At 41.8% G+C, this 20,730-nt stretch overlaps 1 protein-coding gene across 1 annotated transcript in view; it reads right to left on the bottom strand.

Annotated features, from left to right (window-relative positions):
• The window catches only part of gas7b (growth arrest-specific 7b), a 52,425-nt gene that overhangs the window by 28,450 nt on the left and 3,245 nt on the right, over positions 1-20,730 (bottom strand). The window lies entirely within an intron of this gene.

The raw sequence follows: 20,730 nt of genomic DNA, 5'->3' as shown, positions 1-20,730 counted from the left end.
GGTGTAAGTAATAGTAATCCATAGACTGGAGTGATTCGGGACAGTTCTAAGTGCAGGTTAAGATCTTAGAACTATTACATGACTGCATGTCTACAGCGGGTCAAAGGGAGAGCTAGGCTTAAGACATCTTATTAGTTCATGAGAACCTTGGATTACTTTTAGGTGAGGGGAAATTTCACAGTACACTCAAAAAGATGCTGGGATAAAAATTTGGTAACCCAGCGCTGGGTAAATATTTGAAAGAACACACGATGGGTTATTTTGACTCAGCCAGTTGGGTTGTGTGAATAATGATTACCCAAACATGGGTTAATTTAACCATCAGTTGGGTTTTTAATTCACTTTCATGCTGGGTGGACCCAGCAGCTGGGTCTCCTTTAATGTAATCCACAGGTTATTTTCAGGAGGCGTGGTCTATTTGGGGCGTGGCTTTCATAGTTATATATTAGGCCACCCGTGAGAGTAAAATGTCATTCCTGTTCATTATGTTAAGTTGTACACTACACATTTCAAATCTTGAATATTTTTGCATATCACATATTTTAGTATAACATTAATATTTACGGTATTTGATTCGGAGGAGCAGTCGAGTTTGATAAGGACCCCGTTCCTGTACAAAGTAGAGGTCAACCGATTAATCGGAATGGCCGATTAATTAGGGCAATCGGAAATCTGTATTTTTAGGCGCCCGATTTGCCGATTTTTTTACACCTTTATTTAATCTTTTAACTAGTCAAAAGTCAGTTAAGAACACATTCTTATTTTCAAATGACGGCCTAGGAACAGTGGGTTAACTGCCTCGTTCAGGGGCAGAAAGACAGATTTTCACCTTGTCAGCTTGGGGGATCCAATCTTGCAACCTTACAGTTAACTAGTCCAACGCAATAACGACGTGCCTCTCTCTCGTTGCACTCCACAAGGAGACTGCCTGTTACGCAAATGCTAGCTAGCATTAAACGTATCTTATAAAAAACAATCAATCATAATCACTAGTTAACGTGGTTGATGATATTACTAGATATTATCTAGCGTGTCCTGTGTTGTATGCTCAGTAAGATTATATGCAAGTATCTAAGTTTCTGACTGAGCAGTGGTAGGCAGAAGCAGGCGCGTAAACATTCATTCAAACAGCACTTTCGTGAGTTTTGCCAGCAGCTCTTCGTTGTGCATCAAGCATTGCGCTGTTTATGACTTCAAACCTATCAACTCCCGAGAGTAACCGAAGTGAAATGGCTGGCTAGTTAGCGCGCGCTAATAACGTTTTAAACTTCACTCGCTCTGAGCCTTGGGGTGGTTGTTTCCCTTGCTCTGCATGGGTAACGCTGCTTCGATGTGGTGGCTGTTGTCGTTGTGTTGCTGGTTCGAGCCCAGGGAGGAGCGAGGAGAGGGACGGAAGCTATACTGTTACACTGGCAATACTAAAGTGCCTATAAGAACATCCCATAGTCAAAGGTTAATGAAATACAAATGGTATACAGGGAAATAGTCCTATAATAACTAAAACTTCTTACCTGGGAATATTGAAGACTCATGTTAAAAGGAACCACCAGCTTTCATATGTTCTCATGTTCTGAGCAAGGAACTGAAACGTTAGCTTTCTTACATAGCACATATTGCACTTATACGTTCTCCAACACTTTGTTTTTGCATGATTTAAACCAAATTGAACATGTTTCATTATCTACTTGAGGCTAAATTGATTTTATTGATGTATTCAGTTAAAATAAGTGTTAATTCAGTATTGTTGTAATTGTCATTATTACATACATTTATACATACATGTATTTATTTTTTTAATTGAAAGATCGGCCGATTAATGTTATCGGCTTTTTTGGTCCTCCAATAATCGGTATCGGTGTTGAAAAATCATAATCGGTCAACCTCTAGTACAAAGGACCAAAGACAGCCTTTTAGCAAAGTGACTTAACATTTTACCATGTTAAATCATTTGTACACATTTTAAATGGCTTTTACAGAATTATGTTTTTTTTACAAGGAAAAAGTACTTTTATTTATGGTTGTTTATTGTTTTTAACATGTACTTTTTAACTAATTTAAATGTAATAACACTGTTGTGTTTTTTTTATGTGTACAAAATGATGTGCAAAAATACATGAGCTGTTTTAAAGGAAATGCAACAATAAAACTTTTCCAAAAGAAAAAACATTAATATTTACATATTGTAACAAAGTGGTAACTATCCAGACACAAACATGTCAGTGTTGCACCATAACATGTGATAACAGAACAGAATAACTGGAATGACATTTACTCTCACGGGCCGCTCTGGATCATTACACTGGATCATTACTCCTAGCTAGCTGCTAGCTAACTAGCTGCAAATGAGTGGCTACTGTTAGCTAACGCCTCTGTCCCGAAGCAAGCACCAGCTAGCCTCGAGCGAGGGCCATATACCAACTAATTCTAGGGCTACAATGACCTCCTTTGCCAATTGGCCTGGACCCTTTATTGTCAACACGGAGCTCTGCCGATCCATCACAACTGGACTGCCGATGTGGTCTCAACAGGCTATTATGTTACGATATCGCCGCAGAACCATCTACTAGCCCCGGCCCATTAGCTTTTTCTGAATGCTGTGTCCCCTGCTCGCCCAGTATAGTAGTGAATACCGTACAGCACCCTGTCTAACCTATTGCTACTCTTTTGACCCTATGATCACTCGGCTACACAGCTGATGCTGTTTCAATAACACGGTACCTCATTTTGTTAACATGTCAGCCCCAGCCTCTAACTCAGGTCCTGTATGTATCTAACTGACCCGCTCTGTCCTTTCTTCACCATTTACCCACTTGTCTTAGCTCTCCTGATCAACACCTGTGATTGATTTATGCCTCTCTCGAATGTCAATAGGTCTTGTCTACTGCTGTCTTGGCTAGTTTTTATTGCTTTATATCACTGTAGAGCCCTCAGTCCTGCACAAATTGCCTTAGATAGCTCTTTCGTTACACCCCACACACATACAGAGACCTCACCTATGTTAATTGATAACTCCAGAGACGGAACCTCTCTCATCACGCAACGTATAGGTTTACCACCACTGTACTCACATCCTATCATACCCTTGTCTGTACATTATGCCTTGAATCTATTCTACCACACCCAGAAATTTGCTCCTTTTATTCTCTGTCCCCAATGCACTAGACAGCCAGTTCTTATAGCCTTTAGCCGTACCCTTATCCTACTCCTCCTCTGGTGATGTCGAGGTGAACCCAGGCCCTGTAGCCCCCAGCTCCACTCCTATTCCCCAGGCGCTATCATTTGTTGACTCCTGTAACTGTAAAAGCATTGGTTTCATGAATGTTAGCATCAGAAGCCTCCTCCCTAAGTTAGTTTAATTCACTGCTTTTGCACACTCCACTAACCCTGAGGTCCTAGCCGTGTCTGAATCCTGGCTTAGGAAGGCCACCAAAAATTCTGAAATTTCTATCCTCAAATATAACATTTTCTGCCAAGATAGAACTGCCAAAGGGGGTGGAGTGGCAATCTACTGCAGAGACAGCCTGCAGAGTTCAGTTCTTGTGCCCAAAGAGTTCGAGCTTTTACTTTTAAAAATCCACCTAAAAGTCTCTCATTGTTGCCGCTTGTTACAGACCCCCTCAGCCGCTAACTGCGCCTTGGACACCATATGTGAATAAATTGCCCCCCATTTATCTTCAGAGTTTGTACTGTTAGGTGACCTAAACTGGGATATGCTTAACACCCCGGCCGTCCTAGATTCTAAGCGAGATGCCCTCAATCTCACCCAAATTATTATGGAACCTACCAGGTACAACCCCATATCTGTAAACTAGGGTACCCTCATAGATATTGTCCTGACCAACCTTCCCTCTAAATACACCTCTGCTGTCTTCAACCAGGATTTCAGCAATCACTGCCTCATTGCCTGCATCTGTAATGGGTCCGCGGTCAAACGACCACCCCTCATCACAGTCAAACGCTCCCTAAAACACTCCCTAAGCCTTTCTAATCAACCTGGCCCGGGTATCCTGGAAAGATATTGACCTCATTCCGTCAGTAGAGGATGCCTGGTTATTCTTTAAAAGTGCTTTCCTCACCATCTTAAATAAGCATGCCACATTCAAAATATTTAGAACCAAGAACAGATATACAGTTGAAGTCGAAAGTTTACATACACCTTAGCCAAATACATTTAAACTTAGTTTCACAATTCTTGACATTTAATCCTAGTAAAAATCTCCCGTCTTAGGTCAGTTAGGATCACCACTTAATTTTAAGAATGTGAAATGTCAGAATAATAGTAGAGATAATTATTTATTTCAGCTTTTATTTCTTTCATCACATTCCCAGTGGGTCAGAAGTTTACATACACTCAATTAGTATTTGGTAGCATTGCCTTTCAATTGTTTAACTTGGGTCAAACATTTTGTGTAGCCTTCCACAAGCTTCCACAATAAGTTGGGTGAATTTTGGCCCATTCCTCCTGGAGGCCTCCTTGCTCACACACACTTTTTCAGTTCTGCCACAAATGTTCTATAAGATTGAGGTCAGGGCTTTGTGATGGCCACTCCAATACCTTGACTTTGTTGTCCTTAAGCCATTTTGACACAACTTTGGAAGTATGCTTGGGGTCATTGTCCATTTGGAAGACTCGTGTAACCAAGCTTTAACCTCCTGACTGAGGTCTTGAGATGTTGCTTCAATATATCCACAGAATTTTCTTTCCTCATGATGCCATCTATTTTGTCAAGTGCACCAGGCCCTCCTACAGGAAAGCACCCCACAACATAATGCTGCCACCTCCGTGCTTCACTATTGGGATGTTGTTCTTCGGTTTGCAAGACTCCCCCTTTTTCCTCCAAACATAATGATGGTCATTATGGCCAAACAGTTATATTTTTGTTTCATCAGACGAGAGGACATGTCTCCAAAAAGTACGATCTTTGTCCCCATGTGCAGTTGCAAACCGTAGTCTGGTTTTATGGCGGTTTTGGGTCAGTGGCTTCTTCCTTGCTGAGCGGCCTTTCAGGTTATGTCGATATTGGACTCATTTTACTGTGGATAAAGATACTTTTGTACCTTTTTCCTCTAGCATCTACATAAGGTCCTTTGCTGTTGTTCTGGGATTGATTTGCACTTTTCGCACCAAAGTATGTTCATCTCTAGGAGACAGAACGCATCTCCTTCCTGAGCTGTATGACAGCTGCGTGGTTCCATGGTGTTTATACTTGCGTACTATTGTTTGTACAGATGAACGTGGTACCTTCAGGCGTTTGGAAATTGCTCCCAAGGATGAACCAGACTTGTGGAGGTCTACAATTTTTTTTCTGAGGACTTGGCTGATTTCTTTTGATTTTCCCATGATGTCAAGCAAAGAGGCACTGAGTTTGAAGGTAGGTCATTTTCCAAGCTGTTTAAAGGCACAGTCAACTTAGTGTATGTAAACTTCTGACCCACTGGAATTGTGATACAGCAAATTATAAGTGAAATAATCTGTCTGTAAACAATTGTTGGAAAAATTATGTGTCATGCACAAAGTAGATGTCCTAACCAACTTGCCAAAACTATAGTTTGTTAACAAGAAATTTGTGGAGGTGTGGAAAAAACAAGTTTCAATGACTCCAACTTCAACTGTAGCCCTTGGTTCACTCCAGACCTGACTGCCCTTGACCAGCACAAAAACATCCTGTTGCGTACTGCATTAGCATCGAATAGCCCCCGCGATATGCAACTTTTCAGGGAAGTTAGGAACCAATGTACAAATGCAGTTAGGAAAGCAAAGGCTAACTTTTTCAAACAGAAATTTGCATCCTGTAGCACAAACTCCAAAAAATGAAAATAGGAGCACCTCCTCCCAGCTGCCCACTGAACTGAGGCTAGGAAACTGTCACCACCGATAAATCCACGATTATCGAAAATTTCAAGAAGCATTTCTCTACGGCTGGCCTTGTTTTCCACCTGGCTGCCTCTACCCCTGTCAAAAGCTTTGCACCCCCAACAGCAACTTGCCCAAGCCTCTCCAATTTCTACTTCACCCAAATCCAGATAGCGGATGTTCTGAAAAAGTAGCAAAATCTGGACCCCCTACAAATCAGCTGGGCTAGACAATCTGGACCCTCTCTTTCTAAAATGATCCGCCGCAATTGTTGCAACCCCTATTACTAGCCTGTTCAACCTCTTTCGTATCGTCTGAGATCCCCAAAGATTGGAAAGCTGCCACGGTCATTCCCCTCTTCAAAGGGGAAGACACTCTAGACCCAAACTGTTAGAGACCTATATCTATCCTACCCTGCCTTTCCAAGGTCTTCGAAAGCCAAGTTAACAAACAGATCACCAACCATTTTGAAACCCACCGTACCTTCTCCGCTATGCAATCTGGTTTCTGAGCTGGTCATGGGTGCACCTCAGCACACTCAAGGTCCCAAATTATATCAAAATCGCCATCGACAAAAGACAATACTGTGCAGCCGAATTCGTCGACCTGGCCAAGGCTTTCGACTCGGTCAATCACCGCATTCTTATTGGCAGACTCAACAGCCTTGGTTTCTCAAATGACTGCCTCGCCTGGTTCACCAACTCCCTCTCAGACAGAGTTCAGTGTGTCAAATCGGACAGCCTGTTGTCCGGACCTCTGGCAGTCTCTATGGGCGTGCCACAGGGTTCAATTCTCGGGCTGACTCTTTTCTCTGTATACATCAGTGATGTCGCTCTTGCGGATGGTGATTCTCTGATCCACCTCTACTCAGACGACAAAATTATCTATGCTTCTGGCCCTTCTTTGGACACTGTGTTTAACTAACCTCCAGACAAGCTTCAATGACATACAACTCTTTCTATTGACTCCAACTACTCTTAAATGCAAGTAAAACCAAATGCATGCTCTTCAACAGATCACTGCCCGCACCTGCTAGCATCACTACTCTGGACGGTTCGGACTTAGAATATGTGCACAACTACAAACACCTAGGTGTCTGGTTAGACTGTAAACTCTCCTTTCAGACTCATATTAAGCATCTCCAATCCAAAATTAAATCTAGAATCAGCTAGAATCAGACTCATGTCTCCCTCACTACCTTTAAGCATCAACTATCAGAGCAGCTCACAGATCATTGCACATGTACATAGCCCATCTGTAAATAGCCCATCCAACTACCCCATCCCCATATTGTTATTTATATTTTTTAGCTCCTTTGCACCCCAGTGTCTCTACTTGCACATCTATCACTCCAGTGTTTATTTGCAAAATTGTAATTATTTCGCCACTATGGCCTATTTATTGCCTTACCTCCCTAATCTTACTTGATTTGCACACACTGTATATAGACTTTTCTATTGGGTTATTGACTGTTTGTTTATTCCATGTGTAACTGTGTCACACTGCTTTGCTTTATCTTGGCCAGGTCACAGTTGTAAATGAGAACTTGTTCTCAACTGGCTTACCTGGTTAAATAAAGATGAAATAAATAAAAATGTACATTTCATGTAATGGACATTCTCAAAATATTCTAAATTGGTGAAGTGAAAAAAATAACTTGGAAAAGTGGTGAATACATATGTATTCACCCCATTTATTATGAAGCCCCTAAATAAGATCTGGTGCAACCAATTACCTTCAGAAGTCACATTATTAGTTAAATGAAGTCCACCTGTGTGCAATCTAAGTGTCACATGTTCTCAGTATATATACACACACACACCTGTTCTGAAAGGCCCCAGAGTCTGCAACACCACTAAGCAAGGGGCACCACCAAGCAAGCGGCAAAATGAAGACCAAGGAGCTCTCCAAACAGGTCAGGGACAAAGTTGTGGAGAAGTACAGATCAGGGTTGGGTTATATAAAAATATCAGAAACTTTGAATATCCCACGGCGCACCATTAAATCTATTATTAAAATATGACAAGAATATGGCACCACAACAAACCTGCCAAGAGAGGGCCGCCCATCAAAACTCATGGACCAGGCAAGGGGGGCATTAATCAGAGAAGCAACAAAGAGACCAAAGATAACCCTTAAGGAGCTGCAAAGCTCCACAGAGGTGATTGGAGTATCTGTCCATAGGACCACTTTAAGCCATAAACTCCACAGAACTGGGGTTATTGACTGTATGTTTTGTTTATTCCATGTGTAACTCTGTGTTGTTGTATGTGTCGAATTGAAACGCTTCATCTTGGCCAGGTCGCAATTACAAATGAGAACTTGTTCTCAACTAGCTTACCTGGTTAAATAAAGGTGAAATAAAATAAAATGGCCAGAAAAAAGCCATTGTTTAAAGAAGAAAATAAGCAAATATGTTTGGTGTTTGCCAAAAGGCATGTGGGAGACTCCCCAAACATATGGAATAAGGTACTCTGGTCAGACGAGACTACAAATTGAGATTTTTGGCCATCAAGGAAAATGCTATGTTTGGCGCAAACCCAACACCTCATCACCCCAAGTCACCATCCCCACAGTGAAGCATGGTGGCAGCATCATGCTGTGGGGATGTTTTTCCATCGCTATGGACTGGGAGACTGATCAGAATTGAAGGAATGATGGATGGTGCTAAATACAGGGAAATCCGTTTCAGTCTTCCAGAGATTTGAGACTGGGACGGAGGTTCACCTTCCAGCAGGACAATGACCCTAAGCGTACTGCTAAAGCAACACTTGAGAGGTTTAAGGGGAAACATTTAAAATGTCTTGAAATGGCCTAGTCAAAGCCCAGACCTCAATCCAATTGAGAATCTGTGGTATGACTTAAAGATTGCAGTACACCAGTGGACCCCATCCCCCAACTTGAAGGAGCTGAAGTTTTGCCCTGAAAAATGGGCAAACATCCCAGTGGCTAGATGTGCCAAGCTTATAGAGGCTTACCCCAAGAGATTTGCAGCTGTAATTGCTGCAAAAGTTGTTTCTACAAAGTATTGACTTTGAGGGGGGAATAGTTCTATTTTGTCTTATTTCTTGTTTGTTTCACAATAAAAAATATTTTGCATCTTCAAAGTGGTTGGCATGTTGTGTAAAACAAATGATACAACAACCCCCCCTCCCCCTCAAAAATCAAGGTAACAAAATAAGAAAAATGCAAAGGGGGGGTGAATACTTTCGCACGCCACTGTATGCGAGCACACTCGTTTGGGTCGCCTAGCCGACTTCAGCTTGCCGCCAGCTGAACTGAGGCATGCTTACGTCTTTACATTAAAAGGGCATGATCATAATTTTCACAGTATTATTCCAGCCTCATAGTGTGGAAATATATACAGTGACTTCAGAAAGTATTCACATCCCTTGACTGTTTCCACATTTTGTTGTGTTACAGCCTAAATTCAAAATTGATTAAATACCATTGGTTTTTTTGGTCACATACCCCATTATTGTTATGGCATGCCTAAATAAGTTCAAGAGTAAAAATGTACTTTAACAAGTCACATGGACTCACTCTGTGTGCAATAATAGTGTTTAACATGATTTTTTAATGACTACCTCATCTCTGTACCCTACACAGACAGATAATTGTAAGGTCCCTCAGTCGAGCAGTGAATTTCAAACACAGATTCCACCACAATGACCAGGGAGGTTTTCCAGTGCCTCACAAATAAAGGCACCTATTGGTAGATGGGTAAAGAAAGTAGACATTGAATATCATTTTCAGCATGATGAAGTTATTAATTACATTTCGGATGGTGTATCAATACATCCAGTTACTACAATTCTATTGCCGGAGAAGAAGGAAACCACTAAGTGATTTCACAATGAGGCAATGTCACAATGCTGACTTTAAAATAGTAACAGGGTTTAATAGCTGTGATAGGAGAAAACTGAGGATGTATCAACAACATTGTAGTTAACTCCACATTAATAACCTAAATGACCGAGTGAAAGGAAAGAAGCCTGTACAGAATTTTTTTTAAATATTACAAAACATGCAAAGTAATACATTTTTTTGCACGGAATACAAAGTGTTACGTTTGGGGCAAATCAATACAACACATTACTGAGTACCACTCCATATTTTAAAGCAAAGTGGTGGCTGCATCATGTTATGGGTATGCTAGTAATTGTTTAGGACTGGGGAGTTTTTCAGGATAAAAAAAAAACGTATTGTAGCTAAGCACAGGCAGTTCAAGCACTGAGTTACAGTTGACTTAAATCTACTTGAGAATCTATGACAGGACCTGAAAATGGTTTCCTAGCAATGATCAACAAAACAATGACAGAACTTTAAGAATTTTTAAAATAATAAAAACTTTCTTTTTTTTAACAAATGGGCAAATGGTGCTCAATCCAGGTGTGGAAAGTTAAAGACTCACGCAGAAAGACTCACAGCTGAAATCGCTGCCAAAGGTGCTTCTACAAAGTATTGACTCAGGGGTGTGAATACATACTAGAGGTCGACAGATTATGATTTTTCAACACCGATACCGATTATTGGGGGACCAAAAAAGCCGATACCGATTAATTGGCCTTTTTTTTTAATTAATGACAATTACAACAATACCGAAATAACACTTGTTTTAACTTAATATAAAACATCAATAAAATTAATTTAGCCTCAAATAAATAATGAAACATGTTCAATTTGGTTTAAATGCAAAAACAATGCAAAAACAAAAATGTTGGAGAAGAAAGTAATATATGCCATGTAAAAAGCTAACATTTAAGTTCCTTGCTCAGAACATGAGAACATATGAAAGTTGGTGGTTCCTTTTAACATGAGACTTCAATATTCCAAGGTAAGAGGTTTTACGTTGTAGTTAATATAGTATTTATAGGATTATTTCTCTCTATACCATTTGTATTTCATATACCTTTGACTATTGGATGTTCTTATAGGCACTATAGTATTGCCAGTGTAACAGTATAGCTTCCGTCCCCCTCCTTGACCCTACCCGGGCTCGAACCAGGAACACAGACAACAGCCACACTCTAAGCATCGTTACCCATCGCTCCACAAAAGCCGCGGCACTTGCAGCACAAGGGGAATAACTACTCCAAATCTAAACGCGAGTGATGTTTGAAACAGTATTAGCGCACACCCAGCTAACTAGCTAGCCATTTCACATTGGTTACACCAGCCATTAGGCTGATAGGCTTGAAGTCATAAACAGCGCTGTGCTTGCGAAGAGCTGCTGGCAAAACGCCCGAAAGTGCTGTTTGAATGAATGATTTGATAGAGCAGTCTGACTGAGCAGCAGCAGGCCCGTAATCAGACTTAATTATAACAAAATAACACACAGAAATACGAGCCTTTGGTCATTAATATGATCGAATCCGGAAACTATAATTTCGAAAACAAAACCTTTATTATTTCAGTGAAATACGGAACCGTTCGGTATTTTATCTAACGGGTGGCATCGGAAATCAGTATTTTTTGGCGCTGATTTCCGATTGTTATGAAAACTTGAAATCGGCCCTAATTAAATCGGCCATTCCGATTAATCAGTCGACCTCTAATACATACAGTACCAGTCAGTAGTTTGGACACACCTACTCATTCCAGGGTTTCTTTAAATGTACTATTTTCTACACTGTAGAAGAATAATGAAGATATCAAAACTATGAAATAACATATGGAATCATGTAGTAACCAAAAAAAGTGTTTTTTTCTTTATATTTGAGATTCTTCAAAGTAGCCACCCTTCGCCTTGATGACAGCTTTGCACAATCTTGGCATTCTCTCAACCAGCTTTATGAGGTGGTCACCTGGAATGCTTTTCAATTAACAAGTGTGCCTTGTTAAAAGTTAATTTGTGGAATTTCTTTCCTTCTTAATGCGTTTGAGCCAATCAGTTGTGTTGTGACAAGGTAGACATAGAAGATAGCCCTATTTGGTAAAAGACCAAGTTCATATTATGGCACGAACAGCTCAAATAAGCAAAGAGAAACGACAGTCCATCATTACTTTAAGACATGTAGGTTAGTTAATTTCGAACATTTCAAGAACTTTGAAAGTTTCTTGAAGTGCTGTCGCAAAAACCGAGCACTATGAAGAAACTGGTTCTCATGAGGACCGCCACAGGAACGTAAGACCCAGAGTTACCTCTGCTGCAGAGGATAAGTTCATTAGAGTTACCAGCCTCAGAAATTGCAGTCCAAATAAATGCTTCAGAGTTCAAGTAACAGACATCTCAACATCAACTGTTCAGAGGAGACTGCGCGAATCAGGACTTTATGGCCGAATTGTTGCAAAGAAACCACTACTAAAGTACACCAATAAGAAGAGACTTCCTTGGGCCAAGAAACACGAGCAATGGACATTAGACCAGTGGAAATCTGACCTTTGGTCTGATGAGTCCAAATTTGAGATTTTTGGTTCCAACCACCGTGTCTTCGTGAGATGCAGAGTAGGTGAATGGATGATCTCTGCATGTGTGTTTTCCACCATGAGGCATGGAGGTGGTGGTGTTGGGGTGCTTTGCTGCTGACACAGTCTGTCATTTAAAAAAAAAATTCAAGGCACACTTAACCAGCATGGCTAACACAGCATTCTGCAGCGAAACGCCATTCCATCTGGTTTGCGCTTAGTTTGACACATATTTGTTTTTCAACAGGACATTGACCCAACATACCACCAGGCTGTGTAAGGGCTATTTGACCAAGAAGGAGAGTGATGGCCTGCTGCATCAGATGACCTGCCCTCCACAATCACCCGACCCCAACCCAATTGGTTTGGTTTGGGATGAGTTGGACCGCTGAGTGAAGGAAAAGCATTCAAAAAGTGCTCAGCGTGTGGGAACTCTTTCAAGACTGTTGGAAAAGCATTCCAAGTGAAGCTGGTTGAGAGAATGCCAAGAGTGTGCAAAACTGACATCAAGGCAAAGGGTGGCTACTTTGAATAATATATATATATATATATTATATACACACATACATACACTTTTTTGGTTACTACATGATTCTATATGTGTTATGTCATAGTTTTGATGTCTTTACTATTATTATACAATGTCGAAAATTGTAAAAATATAGAAAAATCCTTGAATGAATACTTTCTTAAAAGCACTGTTTAAAAACCTAGGAAACTCACATTTTTGACTGTTCTGTGCCTTTAAAGTGAAAAAGACTCAGTGAAACTCTCAACGTGGATTTGCCCTGAAGTATTCCAACATCATATAAGCTCATTCACAGACGTCCCACTACGGTTATTCTTAATGACCTTTAAATACATCTAATCCCTTTCTTCAGCTAATCATCAAGATCATGCTTAGCTTAGTCTGGTTTGTTGGTTGGTGATGGGCTGGAGCAAAAGCCTCCACACCCCTCCTGACCACTAAACTAGAGTCTAGTAACAGGCAATGCAAGCAGCTTGAGTCATACATATTTGACTAGTCATAATTCCACCAACTTGGAATGCTGGAAAGGTGCTATGGAACATATTTTCAGCGCTAACATGCATGCATGCATCATCATTACAAATCAGACACAACCTGTACACAATTGTTTCTGATTTAATAGTGAACTAGTCATTTTTATCTTTGAAAAGAATATGAGTCAGAATTCTAGAATGCTAAAATGATCCGGGAGGAACAGGGTCTGACATGAATGAATCATCAATATTATACACAAAGTGTCTCTGAGAATCCAACATCAAGTAACACAGACACATCCCCACATTTCCCTCACTAATGCTGGGAATAAGAACCCCCCCCCACATCCCCCTTAGTCTTCAACGATGACATCACCAACTTGCAGGAGTCATTTCTATAATTCAAGGCAGAAACTGGCCCTCGAGACAGATTGTTCCTTTTCTGTCCCTCTCAGAATTAACCCATTCCATTCAACACTTTCCAGGAAAAGAGAAGAAGATGAGAGAAGAGGTTTGCTGCTGGTCCCACACGGATGGAGAGTATGAAGCAACGTCAACCCTGGGTGACTTATGACTCCCATGTAATTACACAGAACATGACAGTATTGCACTTCCTTTGATGGTCACTGTGTTATATATGTCCACATCCGCCCTTCGGAAATGTATTTACTTAACTAACCTTGGATAGTCATTTATTAAGAAATGGAGGCGTAATAATATTTTGAAACAGAAAAAGAAAAATCTATTAGATGGATGTATGAGTGTAAGTAAGCATGCTGTCCTGATGGGGGTAGTGGTCAGAATGTCATAAAAGAGCAACCAAGATGCATGAAAAAAGGAGGAGTGAACCAAAAGCACAATTTTCAGTGTCTAGTGTTTCTAAACCCAAACAACAAGGGTCCAATCACCATTTCATGCGAGGAGAAAACAAACAAATAAAAGAGAGGTACTGTAAGGGATCATGGTGAGTGAAAGTGACCATCACCGAAAGCTAATTTCCTGTAGAAACCCGAGACACCAACTGAGTGTCTGTTCACTTCCTCTTAGTCTGCCTTCTTGTCTGCTTCCATACGTCTGAAACACACACACAGTCTACTGACATGGTGAAACCCCACATTAGCTGGGGAATGAGTAACACAATGTTGGGTCACGTCTTGGTCTTATCAGTAAGGTGACACAAGCGTTTTTCTCCTGCTCTGCAGATAACACTGAGGAAGACAGATGGGAGTGGGCTGTACTCAGTCAGGACACCGATGTCAAGAAAAGAGGACATCATTGGTTCACCCCATTGACGTGGTCTGTTTTCTAGACGGCAATATCTCATTGGCTGTCTTTGAACACAGTCACTGAGTGAATTTGTCTTCGAACTGTCAGTCAGTAAATCACCGTTCAAAGAGTATATGGGCTCTGTGAACTGGGCTCAACCTTTTAATAATGACGAATGTGTTGGACCTCAATGTAAAATCTCTAACCCCGCTTCACAACATTGGGAGAGGTCGCATCTTAAATTAACTTTCATATGAGCCATGCATTGATATCAATGGGGAGTTAGAATTTAGGCCACAATTAGGCACACGGGGGATGCAGTGAGTGAGGGAATGAGCACCTATGTGTGCTGGGAACTAGGAACTTTGACAGCACATGAGGCCAGCTTGTCCCGGCATATGCAACATTAAATAATGCACCATGCCAGATGGTTAACCTCGACAACCCCAGACTGCCTGTGGCTCTGCATTCACAGGATGCCAGAACAGCCCCTGGCAAAGAACATATGGTTTCAGCTATGGTTGTCTGGAGAGCAACAACAACAATCATGGTCGTCACTGTGAATGGCTGGCTGTCGGTGTTCTGTAGAACCACAACAATCATGGTCGTCACTGTCAATGGCTGGCTGTCGGTGTTCTGTATAACTACAACAATCATGGTCGTCACTGTGAATGGCTGGCTGTCGGTGTTCTGTAGAACCACAACAATCATGGTCGTCACTGTGAATGGCTGGCTGTCGGTGTTCTGTAGAACCACAACAATCATGGTCGTCACTGTGAATGGCTGGCTGTCGGTGTTCTGTAGAACCACAACAATCATGGTCGTCACTGTGAATGGCTGGCTGGCGGTGTTCTGTAGAACCACAACAATCATGGTCGTCACTGTGAATGGCTGGCGGTCGGTGTTCTGTAGAACCACAACAATCATGGTCGTCACTGTGAATGGCTGGCTGTCGGTGTTCTGTAGAACCACAACAATCATGGTCATCACTGTGAATGGCTGGCTGTCGGTGTTCTGTAGAACCACAACAATCATGGTCGTCACTGTGAATGGCTGGCTGTCGGTGTTCTGTAGAACCACAACAATCATGGTCGTCACTGTCAATGGCTGGCTGTCGGTGTTCTGTAGAACCACAACAATCATGGCCTCCATCATGTTTCGAATACAGTATCTATTCCATTCTAATTTTTCATTTTGACACGTCGCTTATTCCATAAACCTAGTAAAGTCCCCAAGTCATAAAGAGAGTTACCGTAAGCTCAAGCTGAGGATCACTTCAACCCAAGCCAATGCCATTGATTCATGTTTGCTGAAATAACCAAATCAAGTCACCCGATCTTAGTTAACGATGACTAGTCCCAGGAGGGCTAGGAGTACAAACAAACATGCTTATTATAAGAGCAGAGTGGTCCATGGTATGTATGGCATGACAGACACATCCCTGTGATGGTTTTACAGCCACGTTTCCCACACCCAAAAACACAAACAGCATCTCTTACTATGGAAAAACTAAATAGCTCATAGCTTTCCATTTCAGTGCCACTGGCTCCCCGCCTGGAAAACCAGGAATCATTTGTCAAATTCCCGTCGGAAAAATGGCTGTAAATACCCTGGGCCTGTGGAGGAGGTCAGTGAGAGTATGAAGGGGCATTAAACTATGCCGTTACCCTTTCACCTGAGTTGTAATAGGCTAGCTAAGACCCCAGGAAGAGAGAGAAAGTGCTATGTTGAGAACAAACATTAAAAGGATCGTTCACTCCACAGTCCAAAGTTTTTAGTTTGCTGAAAGCGGATGAGCTTCCAACAGGGAATAATGAGCTCTTGGATCCATCCAATTCAATTATACATTTAGGATGGACACAGAGACATTTGATATAAAGCTCTTAAAGTTGTGTATAAATAAATATCTCGACAGGACCTCTGCGTAAAATAAATCACTATTTGTTAACCATGTTTTTGTTAAAGTAATGTCAAGAAGAGAGAAAACTGGGTTATGGAAGTACAGAAGTACTAAGGCTAATTCCCCCAGCCTCACCAGTAATAGTGTAAACATTAGATTGGGTTTCAGACCACCCAATAGCAATTCTTTTTTATATCATGTCAATGTCTTCAAGACACAATGAATCTAATTTAAAGATGTAAAACCACTGGCTTGATCAATTGAAAAGATTCTAATATTGAAGTTGAAGAAGAAAAAAAATGTATTCAAAAATGAATTGCAGCAAGTCATTTAAATCACATTTAGAACAAGACCAACAAGTGGGCTTCTGTCTTAGAATTAGATTCATGAGTTTCTCTTCAACTTTCATCTGGGTTTTGACATCAGTTTATTCGTGTTTGACAACATAAGTAGGTGATTCACTGAGCAGATACTGAACGGTCAGCAGGTTTGTGAAATGGAGGTCGCCCACTCATGGTCTGAGAGGAGAAATGTGCAGCCTCTGTATTAGTGGCCTTCCAGAGTTTCAACAGAGGATTACCAGTCAGGTCCTTGTCCAAAGCTTAGCTGCCCTTACTCATGCCTGAATTACTCATAGACTCCTGACATGCGGTGGTGTGAGGTCAGTGTGTGTGTGTGTGTGTGTGTGTGTGTGTGTGTGTGTGTGTGTGTGTGCCACAGGAGGTTGGTGGCACCTTATCTGGGGAGGACGGGCTCATGGTAATGGCTGGAGCGGAATGGTATCAAATATGTCAAACACAGGGTTTCCTGGTGTTTGATGCCATTCCATTCGGACCGTTCCAGCCATTACCATGAGCCCGTCCTCCCCTCAGCAGCCTCCACTGTGTGTGTGTGTCTGTGTTGTTCAGCCTGTCCTCCAGTGACCTCTAGTCAAACATCTGGATGTAGGAAGATGGGGGTATGAGGGTCAGGGTCTGTATGTGAAACCAGCGGTTCGGTTCTAGTTGAGCCAGGGATGGCAGTGTCCTGTACACGACCAGGTATAACACAACATGCCAGAACAGAGGTGGAACAGTATCATGAACCAAGGACAACAGGCCATTACAGAGAACATAAAGTTCCCAGTACACCAGGGCCAACCAACTGTAACAGTTCTTTCAACTGTGGTTTAAATAAGTATATGTTGTTCAGTATACAGAAACATTGAGGTCGCAAACAATGCTGGTGATGATTCTTGAGAATGAGAAATGTTTGGAGTTTTCCAATACTGCCAAATGTTGTACATCCTCAAAGCATCTGCAGTAGCCTTGGGCTGTACAGAGATATGATGTGACCACAAGCCACAAACCCAACAATGTGCATATATTTACATGCCAGCATATAGCCACAAACAGGGGCTGGCACACACACACACACACACACACACACACACAGGGTACCTCCTAGTCATGAGGGATGGCAAAAATAGTAGCAAGGTACACACGGTCTCTATTTACTTTGCCTCTCCATCCCTCCCTCCCACTGTGATCTCTCTATCCCACCCTATCCTGTCCAGTCAGCAGATGCCGTGTCAGAGGAACAGAGGTGTGACTGATGGTGGAAGTGTCTGTTTCCTATTATTCACTCATAAATACCTTTAATGTACTCTTATCAGCACCATCATATTTATATACCCAGAGTCACTTGCCTTCATTAGGTCACCACCAATAATTACAATGATGAAGGACTGGTGAATGTTGATGTGTACTTTCAGACCATGTAAAACTTATACTAAAAGCCCATACGAAATATGGATGCTGTCAGGGGACATTTCCCCATCAAATGTAGATAAAAGGCTCTGGTACACACACACACACACACACACACACATGGTTATGACTCAGCAAATATGAGCTCTTCACAATCTATCGTCATCCGTTTAACAATGGCTCCCAATGGAGAGTGGAGCAGCCAGCTAACGGCTGTTGCCCAAGACTTCTGAGGCTGCGAAGGAGAAGAGGAGAGAGTTCTCAACCCTGTGAGATCACTCAGCCAGTGGCTGGCGGCTAGGGGGCCCTGGCCTCTCTCTCGGGGTGTGAGGAATACAGTCAGAGAGAAACATCTCACACACACACAGTCATTACTACCGTAAGACTCTGTCTAGCAGATGCAAGTGTACAGTGGAAAGACTAACAGTGAAATGAGAGAGGGAGGGGAGATGGAGAGCGAGAGAGAGCTCTGCTTTGGGCTGTAGAGTATGGGGGCAGTAGAAGACGTCTTTATTTTTGAAGAGGTCGTTTTGGTTTAGGGCTATTGTGAGAGCCTGAAGCCACATTCCCAGATGTGCACACACACACACACACAGAAACTAGACACACATTTAGTCACAATGAGAGAGAAACACAGGCTGAGACATAAGGAAGCAGACAATAGCAGACAGTGTGTGGTGAGTGCTAGGGTGCTCCCTACGTGCAACAAAGCCTGTTTTGTGCTTCCTCTGCCCATACCAGTTTATGTGGATTGCACAAGACCTGTACCATGCCTTGTAAGTCTCTCTATCCCCTCCTCAGGTCTCCTTCTCTAGCCTTACAAATTTAACTGATAACATTGTAGAAGTGACGTGAGACAATTGAGTTAGCGCAGCATGTGGAATGTCTCTACTGACTGCTAAGGTCATGCTGCACAGTGGAAGATCATATCTTGTATTCACTAATTTGACAAAGCAAACAAAGAAATACAGACACTTAATCATTCTACTTGAATAGTATCCCAGGTAGGAGATAGAAAACTGCAAACCTATAGAGATATCAAACATAGAACCTCGAAAGTAATTTCCTTTATAAAACAAGGAAAACCCTCATCTGCAGCTACCGTGTACAGCGGACTAAACAAACAGTCTGGTTGCTATTCAAAGTAGTCAGAGTAACTACGGTATGATACTGGATAAATACAGATGATATACACTTTAGTGGAAAGTGTTTACCACAGGTATGACGTCAGCACTGGGAGTGGTGGTTAGAGAGTTGAAGAGGTTTCCCATGTTCCAGGCAGGGAAACACCTGGCAGTGTGGTTTGTATGGGGGCAGTAGGTCTCAGCAGCTCCCTGACCCTCACATTCCTCTACAGGGGGATTATGCCAGCCTAAATGACCATCTACCTACCCCCTGTGTGCGGAGCCCAGAGTCCTAACACTACACTAGACCAGTTACAACCACAGGTACAGTTTCATAACACAGCTGACTAACCCACTGAGGGAAGGCTTTAAAGGCAGTAATGAGAGAGGGTTTTATTTAACTAGGCAAGTCAGTTAAGAACAAATTCTTATTTACAATGACGGCCTAGGAACAGTGGATTAACTGCCTTGTTCAGAACGACAGATTTTTGTTTTTTCCCCTCTTAGGCCCATCTGCAGAGTTAGGGTTACACATCCATCCTCTACCCACATTAATATTTCAGGAGTAACGGGGGCATCCTGATTACTTATGGGAGTGGTGCCCCAGTAACGCTGACCCTGCCCAGCTGTCATCTAGACTAGAACTGTGGTCTCCATGCCCACATAGCACAGAATATAGCAGGCCTCATTGCCTCACCATGCCAGCTCCCTCAGTCATGCCAGTGCAGATAATCACACTAGACTGTCTTTGGGTTGGAGATTAGAGCGAGAGTGTTTGTGAGAGTGGGCCACTAAGGAGAGATGAATGCAGGATGCCATTCCATAGCAACTATTGGAATAATCATATAACAATAACATCGCATGGACACCACAAAATCCCAGTAAGTTACACTATAACCTATAGTCTAATCTGTTTCGATTGGAACAGAGGCTAGCTAAAATACATAAGTATAGGAAATGAGCAAAAAAAAAACAATTCTGGTAATAGTTCATTGCCAACTCACCAACATGGTAAACGGCTGTATATGTAGCTAACTATTATACACCAAAATGTAAATTTTTCATTCACTCATTCTTCGAACCAATCAAATTCTTTGTTCCTCGGAGAGCCATTTCCATTGGGTGAAATCTGTCATCAATGGTGTGTCTAATTGGTCCATTCATCTAAATTCTACAGCTTTTATTTCCTTTGTCCTTTTTTCCTCATCTCTTCCTCATCAAGCTCCACCTCAATTAGTTTGGCACTAATCAGCAATCACTTGACTTGATGACTCAATGGCATGATCCATGATTCACCGTGCCCTGTTCCACTTCTGTTCATCAGTTAGGTTGTCATGGCCACCAGAGTCATACCGGTACAGTTGAAAGTCAGAAGTTTACATAAACTTAGGTCGGAGCCATTAAAACTTGTTTTTCAACCACTCCAAA

This window comes from Oncorhynchus tshawytscha, linkage group LG25 (genome assembly GCF_018296145.1).
Source record: "Oncorhynchus tshawytscha isolate Ot180627B linkage group LG25, Otsh_v2.0, whole genome shotgun sequence".
Lineage (NCBI taxonomy): Eukaryota > Metazoa > Chordata > Actinopteri > Salmoniformes > Salmonidae > Oncorhynchus > Oncorhynchus tshawytscha.
Note: the sequence above shows the minus strand (reverse complement) of the source record. Positions and strands in the feature narration are given on the sequence as shown.